Raw genomic sequence first — 11,803 nt, forward strand, 5'->3', positions numbered from 1 at the left:
GAAATGGGACATATCACAGATGTGGCAGTGATTAAATAGATAAAAGGATATCACGGAAAACTTTATGCTTATACTTTATGCTTTTGAAAACCTAGTTACAATGACAAATTTCCCTTAAGAGTGAAATGAATAAATTACAGAATTCATAAAATAAAACACTAAACAGAAACAAAAACAAATTACAGCTATGAAATTGATGAATTTCAAAAACATAACAGTGAACAAATGAAGCAAACATAAAAGTATATAATACATATATGATAATTCCCTTTATGTAAAGTCCAAAAATAACCAAAACTAAAGAATATGTTGCTTTAGAGATAAAGCAAGAGTTGCCTTTAGGTGGGGAATGGGTAAACTGAGGGATTCTAGGTATATCATACTTTTTAACCTTGGTAGTAGGTGCAAAGGTATTCTATTTTTTTAACTTACAAATACGTTTTATGCACCTTTATATGTACAAGGTACTTCACAACAAATATTCTTTTAAAAATATGTAGTAAAATTAGTTTCAAAAGCATTTTCTAGGGCTTCCTAGAAAAAAAAAAAAAGCATTTTCTAAACCTCTCCATGTAAACAATGAACATCCAGACAATCTCGTGAAAAAATGTACCTGTTCAATCCTTATATGCCTGTTAAATTCCATGCCAAAATACAAAGATATGATTTCTGTTGTTTGAGATATTAAAGAGGGACATTATACTCATCTAAACAAAAAATTCATTCTGAAGTGCTAGAACAGGAAAACACCAGGTACTAGGGCACAGAGAAGCTCAGCCTGACTTAGAGAAAGGAGGAAAGGACATGGTCTCCAGACAATGGAGAAGACACTGTCTGAAAAAATAGCTGGCCCAGAAAATATGTTTGTGTTTGTGTGTGTGTGCGCGTGCTTACTTTCTGTTTCTTTTTTTGTTGTTGTTGTTGTTGCGGTACACAGGCCTCTCACTGTTGTGGCCTCTCCTGCTGCGGAGCACAGGCTCCGGACGCGCATGCTCAGCGGCCATGGCTCACGGGCCCAGCCGCTCCGTGGCATGTGGGATCCTCCTGGACCGGGGCATGAACCCTTGTCCCCTGCATCGGCAGGCGGCCTCTCAACCACTGCGCCACCAGGGAAGCCCTCCTTTTCCTTTTTTTTTCTTGTTTTTTAGCTTGTCTGGATTTTCTAAATTTTCCATGCGTATGAATAAAGAATAAAGATTTGAAACCTCACAATAGCAACTGTACATGAAATATAGGCACAAAAATAAGAAGTGACCAACATCACTGCACCTTTAAGTAGGAGCAAATTCAACCAAGGCCTAATAAGGAAGATGGAGGAATCTTAAATTCAAAACTCATAACGTATCATTAAAGAACTCAATAATTCAAAATAAGAGGAACACATTTGAAAAGTACTGCTGGGAACAAGCTCAAAGGCTTAAAGAACAGACTTTCTGCTAGTGCTGAACAGTGTGAAACTTTAGAAGTGCAAGGTTAATCAAAAATGGAGCAGGGGGCTTCCCTGGTGGCGCAGTGGTTGAGAGTCCACCTGCCGATGCAGGGGACACGGGTTCGTGCCCTGGTCCGGGAAGATCCCACATGCCGCGGAGCGGCTAGGCCCATGAGCCATGGCCGCTGAGCCTGCGCTCCGCAACGGGAGAGGCCACAACATTGAGAGGCCCGCGTACAGCAAAAAAAAAAAAAAAAAAAAAAAATGGAACAGGAAGACACTATACACTTCATATATAGCATGGAGGAAACGGAAAAATTAAGCTACAATGATAAAAAGTGAATTTTATAGAAGTACACACTTAGGCAAACATTTTTCCCTCTGAAAGGCAATAGATGCTATGCCTGGAATTAGCCCCTTTCCATTCCAACTCCCTTTGAATCTGTATCTTCCCAGGATCAACTTGGATCAGCAGCAAACACCCTCAACCAAAAACTGTAACCAACACCTGGCACAAACGTTCACTGATTCTTAGGTAACTTTGAGCTGAAACCCTTATTTTGATTGAAACTTCAAGCATCTTTAAATGCCTGCAAATGTTCTTTCTCTAAAATTACCTATGCATTTGTTTTTGTTTAAAAAAAAAAACAGGAAAAGATGAAGGCACCTTCCTTTGGAAGGTAAGGGCTACAATAAAGAATCATGTCCCTTCTGCACTCCCTTCCCAAGGCAAATCCTTAGAAATTTTCACATAAAAAAATGTGCCTAAAATAATTTTAAACGCTTTAGTGATATAGATTGGGCTTCATCAATTGATAGAAAAGAAGTTAACCAAGAAACTTTGGTCAAAAACCCCAAAGGTACATAAAGCTTATGACTACAATGACGCATAAGGGTTTCAACTTAAAATTATTTAAGAATCAATTAACATATTTGCTAGGTGATTGGTACAGTGTCTGGCTGGGGATGTTTTTTAATCAAAGTTGGGCCTGGGAGGATTATCACTCAAAGGAAATACTATTAATAATAGTGTTATTATTAATTTCAAGAGATGACCACTAGATTACCCTACTAACTGCAAATATACACTCTTTTGCCCATGACCTGAAAGCTGTGTTACAATCCAACATTCTCAACTCTTCATTACATTTTTAATGAATATGAATGAGTTTTCCAGTATATTAAGCTAGTTTCATGCTTGAGTTCTCTGAATCTTCTGATATACAGAAATGTGAACAAATTACTTTTTCCAATCCTGTCCATATTTACTGGCACAGAGGCTAAAAGGCACTTCATCCTATGTGTCAAACTCAAAAAGTGAAACAGCTTGCTGTCAGCTTCAAAAACCATTTTTTACAATGGCACACTGCCTCAAGCCAACTAAACACTAAAGCATGCCCACACTGCAAATTATTTGGAATGTTCTCCATGTTTTGTGGTTGCAAAAGTACCTATTTGTGCATCATCCAGTTCAAATCAGGGCCACATCTGACCTTAAACAGAAAATTCCCAGGAAACTGAAACTATAATTGACCAAGATCCCATCAGTTCTGAAAGTCTGTGATCTCATGTTCATAGTCAAACATTTCAAATGTTATTTTTTTAAGCTGAAGAGACACAACATAAACTCTGTGAAACATGATACTGTCTGTTTCAAGTAAACACTAAGAACTCACCCTAAATATACACATCATAGTAGCAAAAAAAAAAAAAAAAAGGAAAAAGAAAAAATTGCCATATGCAATAAAGTAAAGGGCATTTGTAGCAAATATAAACATATTTCTGGTAAATGTCTAGCAAATGAAAAAAAAGTCTAAAAAATCATTTCATTTCTAACTTTCATACATATGCTAAAATGAAGCAGCTTCAGCTGTGGAACATGATTAAGAAATATTCCAAAGCTTTGCCTATAGATTGGAGCACTGTATCATAGGTATTATTTTCCCAAGTATAAATGAGTATCTCTCTCAAATCAAATACTCAAGACATCATTTCACAAATTGGAGTACCAAAACTTACCCAAGGTTTGCCTCCCATGCCTTTGATGTCTACTCTCTAAGACCCAGACCTATGGGGAATGCCCTGAAGGTAATTATTGAAGTGTTAAAAGAAGAAAACACTATATTAACAAGCTAAATTTTACCAGGGATTCTTCTACTGGAGTTAAATTGCTGAAGCTTAAGAAATGCCTGATTCAATCATCCATTGGTGTGATAATTCAGTTCATTTAAAAAATATGCGGTTAGGATCATTGGCATATGGCTCCCTGGTCCAAGCCTTGTGTGAGAACAAGAACATGCTGAAAAATACAGTATTTTTTTTTAACTTAACTGATAGTGATGAAATTGCTGAAGAAATGACAAGCCGTAGCAAGAAATGTTTTTAGCTTTTGATCTTTCAGACATGCTCTTCTTAGTGAAGGAGTATTACTGAGTCCCTGAACAGTTTTCCCTTCTATAGATATATAGAGATACATAAATATATGTATACCCCTATCTATAAATAGATATGGATTTTGTGATATATATATTTGTGATATGTATATGTGATATACATATGAATATATATCTTTAGTTTCAAAAAGGATTATTCACAAAACAATCATCTCAATCAAATAAGTCACATACCAAATCTCAAGGTACTCACATTAACCCACACAGTTCTAGGAAATAAGTCACATCCACATTAGAACCCCAAATTCTTACTGAATGCGGTACTTTCTGGCCCAGAGTCCAGCAAACTTAAGATAAAATAGTAACTGCAGTTAGGGCTTTAAGTATGTGACTTTTCCTAAGCAAATTTTTTTCCAAAAATGCTCAGTTTGCTACAAATTTTCAGAAAATGCTTGAGATGGAGAGTGCTTTTTTTAAAGTTTCAATTCTGGTATATTTGACAACAGAGTGACAAAACCATGCTCAGAGATGAAAACCTATATCCCAAACAAAATGTTATTATATTAATGTTTATTCTGGAATGATTTTCTTTCAAAACTTCCCCACTGCACATAAGTTGTCTCTTACAGTATTCCCCGTCTATTTTGGTAATATATCTTTCTACACACAAGTTATATGTAAAGCATATACTTGAGAATTTAAATACTTCATGACACTCTTTTCTTTAAACAAGCTCCCACATTCTAATTTTTCAAAATAATCTGGACGATATAATCAATTACATCACTACAATTCTGGCTATGCAACACTTCACAAAATATAGGGACTTGCCATCAGCACCTCTGATTTGTCCCTGTCCTTAGATGTATACGATGTGAGTGACGAAGACAGAAACAAGAACAGACATTTGTGGTAGAGACCTGGGGGTGTGAGAAAATGGGCTTCCTTCACCCACAGGATATATGAAAAAAGAAAACTTAGCCACTTGGGCAATAAATGTACTTATATATTAGGTTTCATCAAATAATTACACCTACTACTTACCTCATCCAGGAGTAAAACTGTCTGAAGCAATGTCGGATTATGCAAGAAACATCAGGTTTTATTTATGATTCTAGAAATATTACTTCTAAAATCAATGGGAGCCTTCTTAATCTAAGCTATAATGAAAACCAATAAACAAAAAGAAAAATCTTTTAAAAACATGATTGAAATTTTTAAAAAACATGACTGAAACCTCTTCTCACCTCACTGAAAGAAGAAAAAAAAAAAAACCTACATCCTACTACAGTGATCTTTGCCTTTCATTAAGTGTTAAGACCAACACTAAATATTTCATGGGGACTAAACGATCACTTGGAATACTTAGGTCAGCCCCGGGGGGTAAATTTCACAAAAATGCATTGTTGGGTTTTGTTGTAGTGGTGGTTGGTTTGTTTGTTTTAGCACCCGAATCCTCCAAGATATTTTTTTTCTTAAAAAAAAAAAAAATGTTTCCCAAAAGGGGAGGAGGAGGGCGGACGAAAATCAGTGCAACGCTGAAAACCGAACAAGGCTGAAAGAGCCACAGCGCGGAAAGCTCACCCACAAGTAAAAGGCAACCTCTCAGAACTGGTGGAGCTCGAAGGAGCCCTCGGACTTGGGCAAACGAGGTGAATTTCACCCCTGAAGAGTGAGGAGCCCACAGTGTAAAAGTTCAGGAGGATTCCATCCCCTGCCTCTCACTCCCAGCGCTTAGCATCTCGACGGGAGAGCCCGGCAGAGAGAAACCCGGCACCGGGGTCCGGCCAGCAGCGGAGCGGTTTCTTCGAAGGCCTCACCGCTCGGGCGGGCAGGGGACGGGGCAGGGGGCGTCGGGAGGCGAGGCGAGGCGGGACCCGGGGACACCGAGTCCCGGCCGGGCCCCACCGTGTGGCGCTGGCTGCCGAAATCCCTCTAGTCCAGCTGCAAAAACCTTCCCGAAAACCCGGAGCTTCTCCGGCACAACTTCGGTCTCACCAGCCTCGTCCCCCACCGCACACTCCGCCCAACCGCACACCCTTCCCACCGCGACGAATCAAAGCGCTCCCCGCGGGCGGCTACCTGTCCCTGGGGCCAGGGACCCCAAGTCTCACCTCATACAAAGGGCTGCGCGCGGGCGCCTGCGGGAGAGCCCGGGGAGCATGGCCCCAGCCAGTCCCTCCCGGAACTTTCCTGACATAGCACTTCTCTCCTCTGCTGCAGAAAGCGACGCTTCGAGGCAGAGGAGGAGGAGGAGGAGGAAGAGGAGGCGGGGATGGCGGTGGCGATCCAGGCGGCGGCGGCGGCGGCGACGGCAGCTGGAGCAGAAAGTGAGGAGCATCGCGGCCGAGCGCCGCCGCCTCGCGATCTGCCGAGGGGTTCCCGCCCCCAGGGTAACCGAGCTGCCTCTTAAAGGCGCCGCGTTTTAGGACGGGCGGCGAGGGGGGAGGAAGCAAGAAAATAGGGAGGGAGCCTGCAGACACGGAGAGATTCCAGGGGCCAGAACCCGGGCTGCCCCAGCCCTCCGCCTGGGCCAAAACAGGGCAAGTGCTGGGACCCGGCACCAGCGGGCCGCCCTCGCCGTTGGCTTGTGCCCACGACGGTGTTGGAACCTCGCCCCTTCTCCTAATCGCCCCATCCCCCTTAGGGGCTTGTCTTCCCGCCTCCACAGAGGCACCGCCCACACCTACGCCCCCGAAGCCCGTGCGCGCCGCTGGAGACTGCCCAGTGGAATTGCGTTTCCTCCCATGTTTCCTGCTTTTTCTTCCTGTCTCCAACACAGTGTTGAGAGTCCCCCACCACCACCAGGAGTGCAGGAGGCCGAAAAAACTAAAGACCAGCTGGGGTCCCTAGACTGACCCCTGAAGGTGTCACTGGTGTGTCAGGGGAGACTTACCAAATGCCCTGCTTTACCATGTGCTCTGTTCTCTTCCAATGGCCAATGGCCAGGTGGCCTCCAACTGGACGTCTTGAACTATTGACTTGCATCAGCAAAGACTGGCTGTAAAGATCACCAAACTGAATTCAGGAAGGCCCTTAAGAAAAGATATCAACCTTAAGATCTAAATGATACTGGGAAATACTGCTTTCAAGTGACAAGTGATACTGTTTTTCCAGCTATCATCAACATTTGTGATCACTGCACAGCGGGATATGCCCAGTGTGGCGATGCCCAGAGACACAGCATCAGCAGCTATCAACACCCTAGGAAGTGACCACAGTAACAGTGGGTGTGGGTGTGGGCTTGTTTTTCTACCTCTTGACTCCAGCTCTTGCTTCTTCTTAGTACTGTGGGACCTCAGCACAGTCTTTGTGTTATTTGTACCCTGCCCAGCGTCCTCTGGCTGAGGTGGAGGTGGACAGGCAATTGAAGATTAAAATCCAGCCTGGGCTCCAAAGAATGGGGGTGCTGGGCGGGTGGGGACTCTGAGGGAGAGGTATTTTGTAATAGACACAAAGGCAGTCGCATCACTTGCCTAAGACTGGACCTCATTTTTTTCCTCTCCTGCCACTTGCTGTTGTGAAACAAGCACGTGTTAACTTGTGGAGGAAGACACCTGGAAGACCATGCGCAGAAGGTTGGAGAAACCTTTCTTACCAGGTGGAGAGGAAACGAATGTTGGGCTCTATAAAGCAGGAGACATGGCCCTGTTTAACCAAAGGACAAGATGAGAGAGGAGGTTAGCAGTGAGCAAGAGTGAAGCTATACTGGTTTTATGATAAACTCCTGTATAGTCAGGATAGTTGGATGTAATAGGTACCCTACTCAAACTGACTCTTGAAAGCCTACAGCAAAGGAGGTTGAAATGTATTGACTCATATGCTTATAAATCCCAAGAGTAGAACTGGCTGAAAAAAACAATGCTTTTTAAAATCCTTGATTTTCTAGAGGGGTGGGATAGGGAGGATGGAAGGGAGGCTCAAGAGGGAGGGAATATGGGGATATATGTATACTTATAGCTGATTCACTTTGTTGTACAACAGAAACTAACACAACATTGTAAAGCAATTATATTCCAATAAAGATATGAAAATAAATAAATTAATAAAATGTTGCTTTTAAAAAAAAAAGGTAAAAAAAATAAAAATCCTTGCTTTTCTCCAGGTGTTCAAAGAGTGTTAGGACTCTGTTTCTCTTCAAATCGTGCTTGTGCTTTCATTACACTGGCTTTATTTTCTCTAATCAGGGCCTAGACCTACAGCCCCAGGTTTTCCCCCTTGTCCCACCTCCTTAGCAAATGGTCCCATTAACAAGAAAGCAGGCCAAGGAATGAGTCTCATTGGACTTGCTTAGATTCTATGCCCATCTCTGAACTAATCATTATAACCATGGATTGGTATAATTGGTATAATAATAAGCAGGTAAAGTCCATAGATGGTCTATTCCCCACACCTCCCATTCCTTAACACACACACATACACGCAGCACCTACCTCTCTGGCTACTCTGCCTATAGCCTCTGGTTCAGAAGAATGCAAGTAACTGACCCAGCCAGCCACATCCTTTCACCTCAGAAGCCACTCGGAAGGGCCTCAGTGATGTTAACAAACCACTTGCAAACAAACAATACCTAAACTGTAATTGTATTCAATAATTTTTTCCCTAAATCATGCTACCTCTGCCTCCACACGCCCCCGCCCAACCCCACATTGTTAAGCCTTGTGTTATTATGTGATCAACTCATAATAATATAAAGAGTCCATGGATATTTCTTGCTACCCATATATTCATTCAACTTGAAAAAGAAATGCGGCCTATGAATAATCACATATCAGAATCCAAATGACCCAGGGCCCAATTCCATTTCCAAACTCCAGTAAGTTCTTCTTTATCTTTTCAGAGATAGCACAGAGGAGTTTATATTTTGCCTACCAAAACTGCCGAATAATTTCAGCCTTTTTTCTTCCCACGTGAGAACTTTCCTTTGGTTGCTCATAAAAATGTTTAATGTATTCTTCACTTCTGTATTTATAGAAGAAGTTCATAGATATTATACACAAATAGACTTAAAAACCTGGAGGAAACTTTAGGATTAACCTAAAACAGCCCCCTTCGTTTTAAGGAGGAAGAAATAAAACGTAAGAGGTTGACTTGCCTAGGGTCACAAGACAGTTTTTAGCTTTTGTGATCTGCCCTGCTCTGTGCTAGGCATCTCGAAAAGTATAGAAGCAAAAGCATGCAACATGATCACTGCCTTCAGAGTGGTTAAATTTAGTCAAGGAGACATAACCATCTAAGATATAGGACAATTACAGAGCATCACAGTATATCACATGATTTAGTGTAAAAAAAATAAAAGTGTGATGAGCTCTGCGTGTTAGCTATGGCACTGAAATAAGAGACACAATGAGCTGAAGTAGTCTGGGAAATGCTTTTCAGCCAGGAACCAACCTGATGGCCTTTTAAAAATGCAGAGAAAAAACATAATGGTTTTCCGGGTAAGAAGAGAAAATATGAGCAGGATTGAGGGGGAAAAGATCTTGCCATGTGTTTGGAACTGAAAGGAAATCTGCACTGTCATGGTTTATGAGTGTTTCAAACAGCAGGTCATGAAATCATTTTAGTAGGTTTTGACTAGTATTTTTTTAATTAAAATAAAAATATTAAAGTGCATCACACTTAGTAAGATTATTTGTTGAACTTATGTTTCATTATCTTCTGTGTTCTAAGTTATGATGTAAATTTCATTTCATACTTCTGGTCACTTTCAAAAATATTTCAAAACACATAGTTCTGAATCCAGATAGAATGAGTGTGAAACTCTTTGTAGCAAAACAGTGAGTGAATAACGTCTCTCCAAGCGTCATTTTCCTTATGTGCAGGAGATTTCCAGCGCAGTCTTTTGCACAGAGTAAGACCTTTAAATGGTACCTCTTGTTTGCTGGCTAGATTGAAGATTTTCAGCCCTGGCTGCATATTAGAATCACCTAAAGAGATTTTTCAGAATACCAATGCCTGGAACCCACCCTCAGAGACCCAGACTCAGTTCTGGGGTAGAGTCCAGGCATCAGTAAGTTTAAAAGCTGCCCAGGTACAGTCATGGCTGCAAACCCATGGGCTGGACCCATAACTGAACACATCTAGCACCTGAGAAGCTTGGTGATATGCTGTCTCTCTTCAAGAGGCATATTCACCTTCTTGCTTTAGGTTTCTAATTCTTTACCAAACAATAGATAGCATACTACTTAGTCAGCAGAATTCTAACTACTTTCTGCTCTGAAAGTCCTCAACTGTGGTGCAATCCACTCACGGTTTATCTCAGTCAATAACACAGCATGGATCCTGAGTCATAATCTCTTATGTGTCTCTCCACATGTACAATTTATGGTCAGTTATCAGCATACAATAGTTTCTGGAGGTGCTAAAAAGCAGTGCCACCAAAAATTCCCTAAGGAAGAAGAAAAGGGCTAGAAGCAAATGGCATTGGAAATCCATAAGCTAAATAATTAGCAAATGACTCATTACATTTCAGCTATTTTCACCCTGATTTTTAATAGTTTAGGTTCTAAATATAGTAATTAGTGATGTGCTTTTTGTAATTTTACATTCAGTAATCCCTAAGTGTTCATATCTCATACATTTTCCCTTGTACAGTCAATTTCTTTGTGTACGAAGCAGGAGAAGCTTTCTTCAAATACAGATTGTCCAAGAGATTCAGAACCACTGGTATTCTGCCTAGTCATTTTGTCTATGTAGATCTTGACTTTTTTTTCTGGTTGGACAAAGGAAATAAATGTAGCATAATTTTGAACCTTGCCAATGAGAGAGAGCAACTAAGTAAGAAAGAAAAAGAAAAAAACTAAACCCCAAAATCCAACACCCAGACATTATGTGTGTCATGATATGACAAAATCAGTACCCAGAACCAATATAAGGTCTTCTTGCCTGAATCTAATCAAGCCTCTAGACCTAATAAGAAATACAAGGGACAAAGGATCAAGTTTAAAAACCACCTCAAGGAAGCAATCAGTCAAATCTAGAATGTTGAACAGTCAATAAGAAAAATGACCTTGCTTCTCTATCAAATCAATCGCATGGAAAAGCAGGGGACCAATTATAAAAGAGTGAAAGAGATTTAAGAATCATAATCATGAAATGCAATGTGTGGACTTTGTGTTCTCTTTTGACCAAAGCACCTATGAAACGAACCCTTGGGACAGTCAGGAAAATCAGATTATAGACTAAGTCCAGTATTAGGTACTATAAATGAATTATTCTTAATATTGTTAGATGTGATAATGGCATAACAATTATGTGTAAAACAGAAATGTCATCAGATGTACATACTGAAGAATTTTGTAATCCTGCAAAAAAAAATGGAAGGAGGAATAGATGAAAAATGATTGATAATTTTTGAAGCTGGGGGACAGATACATGGAGGTTTATTATCTTATACTTCCCATTATTGTGTATATTTGGAAAGTCCCCTAATAAAGTTATTTTTAAAAAAAAAAACCTTGTCTTTGATGTATTTGATGTTGAGTTGACCTTTTATTAAAATCCTTCTCTTGGTTTTGCCAATAGGGCAGTGATAAATATATGTCAGTGTGGGCCTTGGTGCATCTTGAGTATCTTTAGAAACAAGGATTTAGGCTCAAAAGTCTTTTATTATAATATTTTTGGCCAGTATTTACTGGTCACATTCAAAGGATTGTTCAAGTCAGTGCACACTGGAGACGAAGCTCCAAAGCCAATCCTTTTGCTAAGGGATCCCTCAGGGGCATAGGGTTGGACAAAAAGAGGGCCTCTGTGGGAAAAGTACTCAGCTACCCAGCACAGCTTGCCCTCTGTATTACACGTGCCTGCTCTACAAGTGTCTCTGTGCCCCAATAACTATCTCCAAGGACTAGCTTTGGTTGCCTCCACCTTGGAATGTCCATGGTAAAGTCTACAGGTAAGTCTATAGAGACTAACTGCCTGGATGTTCCTATTTTTTGGTAAGCTGTAGTGGAGACATGATCTCTTAGCCTTTTCCCTGCCC

The 11,803-nt window shown here is 40.8% G+C and overlaps 1 protein-coding gene across 1 annotated transcript in view; it reads right to left on the reverse strand.

Moving 5' to 3' along the window:
- The window catches only part of GPR63 (G protein-coupled receptor 63), a 51,451-nt gene extending 45,297 nt beyond the window's left edge, over positions 1-6,154 (reverse strand). The window contains exon 1 of the mRNA XM_029223972.1: positions 5,937-6,154. The gene's annotated coding sequence lies outside the window, so the exon portion shown is untranslated. The remainder of the gene's footprint in view (positions 1-5,936) is intronic.
- Positions 6,155-11,803: the final 5,649 nt, after the last annotated feature.

Source organism: Monodon monoceros, unplaced genomic scaffold (assembly GCF_005190385.1).
Source record: "Monodon monoceros isolate NGI ecotype Baffin Bay Population unplaced genomic scaffold, NGI_Narwhal_1 Super_Scaffold_15, whole genome shotgun sequence".
NCBI classification, from domain to species: Eukaryota; Metazoa; Chordata; class Mammalia; order Artiodactyla; family Monodontidae; genus Monodon; species Monodon monoceros.